A 3,184-nucleotide genomic window follows, 5' to 3' on the forward strand; every position below is an offset into this window, starting at 1 on the left:
CAGCAGATGCTGTTTTGCTTCTGTTTCTTTGTACTTCATTGTCTGTACAGAGACAGCACTAGTGGCCATAAAAGGTGTTTTGTAAATGAAAGTCTTCTTTTTCTAAGTTAATGTTAAATTTGGTCACAAAATAATCCCAGAAGCTGATAACTGCTCAAGCAGGTTAACCCACCAGTAAGGACACCAAGCAATAGTTTGCCTAGGAATAGCTGCCAGAGAGGTATGCATATTTAGAACTGATGAGTTCAATATACATATGGATTTTATTTACATTTTGAGTTTCTCACAGCTGATGTTGTCAGCTCCCAGTTTAGTTGCAATATTAACAGGCCACCTCTGAGTGGCAGAATCTTGCCCTATAAAACAGAGCAGAGGTTGTGTGCAATACCTGTGAGTTTGATAAAGGAACAGCAATGCTACATCTGAGTGGATGCACACAAGCCATTTTAACCCCTGACTGCCCTTTCTGGAACTGAAATCCACCTTGACAGCAGCTCCTGACCATTCCTTAATATGTTTATGCTGAGATTATTTCCACAGCTGTCTGTTCAAAATAGGCAGAAAAACCTCTCTTTTACGAATGTGTGGTATTTCAGTGCTTAATATTTTAAACAAGTATTTTAAACTTAAAAAAAAGGCAACTATGAGGGCATTAAAACTGAGCTGCTGAAGTGCACTGACAAATTAGGTTAGCGGATGGGCCGATAGAGATGCAAACATTCAAAGGTGTATTTCAGAATCCGCAGCAAACTTTGTTTTAACCAGCACCTGTCTCTCTTAATAAACCGGAATAAAAACTCAAATACCGCGACCTACTGCGATATCCCAGGATTTAAACTGTAAATAAATTATAACAGTGACGTGTATACCTCCCTGCATTGCATTTTGACTATTTACCGTGATTTTTTACTTTGATTTGAGGAGGAATATTGATGTTTTAATGTTGATTTTGTGAGCGATGTTGATATCTGGAAGCTTCGCTTGGTCAGGAACAAAAACAGAAGGTTTGGCCTGAGATAGTACGAACTGCAGATGCTGGAGTCAGAGATAATACAATGTGGAGCTGGAGGAACACAGCAGGCCAGGCAGCATCAGAGAAGCAGGAAAGTTGACGTTTCGGGTCTGGACCCTTCTTTACAAATGGGGGAGGGGAAGGGGGCTCTGAAATTAATAGAGAGAGAGGGGGAGGCGATGATGGAAGGTGGATAGAGGAGCAGATAGGTGGAGAGGAGACAGACAGGTCAAGGAGACGGGGATGGAGCTGGTAAAGGTGAGTGTAGGTAGGGAGTTGGGATGGGGGTTGGTCAGTGAGGAGGGAGGGGTGAGTAAGTGGGTGGGAAGACGGACAGGTCAAGGAGGCGGGGATGAGAGGGCTGGTCTTGGGATGAGGTCGGGGGAGGGGATATTTTGAAGTTTGTAAAGTCCACATTGATACCATTGGGCTGCAGGGTTCCCAAGCGGAATATGAGGTGCACTTCCTGCAGCCTTCGGGTGGCATCCTTGTGGCACTGGAGGAGGCACAGGATGGACATGTCGTCCAAGGAGTGGGAGGGGGAGTTGAAGTCGTTCGCGACTGGGAGGTGCAGTTGTTTGTCGCAAACAGAGCTTAGGTGTTCCATAAATAGGTCTCCGAACCTCTGCTTGGTTTCCCCGAAGTAGACGAGGCCACATTGGCAACAGCGAATACAGTATACCACATTAGCAGATGTACAGGTGAACATCTGTCTGATGTGGAATGTATTTTTGGGGCCTGGGATGGAGATGAGGGGGAGGTGTAGGAGCAGGTGTAGCACATCCTATGGTTGCAGGGAAAGGTGCCGGGTGTGGTGGGGCTAGTGGGGAGTGTGGAGCGGAAAAGGGAGTCATGGAGAGAGCGGTCCCTCCGGAAAGCAGATACAGACGCAGGTAGGCTGGACTGGGTAAGGATGGCAGATTTCCCTCTCTAAAGGGCATAAGTGAATCAGATGGCTTTTACAATAATTTATGATCATTTCATGCTCACCATCACTGAGATTAACTTCCAATTCAGGGTTGCCATCAAAAAGCAGTGGCATGGAGGCTCAGTGGTTAGCACTGCTACCTCACAGTGCCAGGTACCCAGGTTTGATTCCAACTTTGGGCTACTGTCTGTGTGAGTTTCCACCGGGTGCTCCGGTTTCTTCCCTCAGTCCAAAGATGTGCAGGTTATGTGAATTGGCCATGCTAAATCGCCCAAGGATGTGCTCAAGGATGTTTAGGTTAGGTTCATTAACCATGGGAAATGTAGGGGGATGGGTCTTGATGGAATACTCTTTGGAGGGTCGGTAAGGACTCGAAGGGCTGAATGGCCTGCTTCCGCACTGTAGGGATTCTATGAATAACAGTGCAGCACTCCCAAGTGTGAGAAAGTAGAGTTGTTGTGAATATGAAGAGGTAATATACTAGTAAGTCTTGTCTTCACATGAAGCTGAATGATGGAGGAGGAATGGGGAGTTAAGGGATTCACACGTTTCCTTCTGGATATTTCAGGGAAGTGGAACTTTCTATTCAAAGCAGGGGAAAAAAAGGTAAGACTGTACTTTCTTTTTAACTCCTCTATTCCTGACCTGGAGAATGTTACTAAACATCACTAGGATCCTCCGTTACTGATTCCCAGGAATTCCTCTGAGTGAACCTTCTCGATAACACAGTAGCCTTCCTCCTTGAACCATCGTCACCCTGAATTCTTACTTTGATGGAAATTGATGCAGACAGACAATGGTTGATTAACTGCTTGAAGGTCCTGCAGTCGCTGCCAGCTGTCTTTCCCAGTGAGCCAGCAGAAAGAGGGTAAGTGCGGGGATGGAGAAAATGGGTGCCCAGAGTGGGCCCTATTGTATGAGTCTATTTTACCTGCATTCATGGAGTTGTCGCTTGCCAGATTTCATGGGTCTCTGGGCAGATATAGCAGCCTGATAACAGCACAGAGTCCCCCTCATACAAAATTGGAAATGGATCAGAGACAGTGCAGTCCATTATTGTGTTTGCGCTCTGCTCAGGATGAAATAACTCCATAGAGGCCGGGATACCAAACCACCCTTTATTTACACATACATAGTGCATGACACTGACCCAGTTAGCTCAGAGCCAGCTCCTGGAGTGAACAGAATCTCTGACATTCCTGTCTATATCTGTCAGCCAGGGCTCCCTGATTGGACCAAATTAA

Source organism: Rhincodon typus, chromosome 34, assembly GCF_021869965.1.
Source record: "Rhincodon typus isolate 14 chromosome 34, sRhiTyp1.1, whole genome shotgun sequence".
NCBI classification, from domain to species: Eukaryota; Metazoa; Chordata; class Chondrichthyes; order Orectolobiformes; family Rhincodontidae; genus Rhincodon; species Rhincodon typus.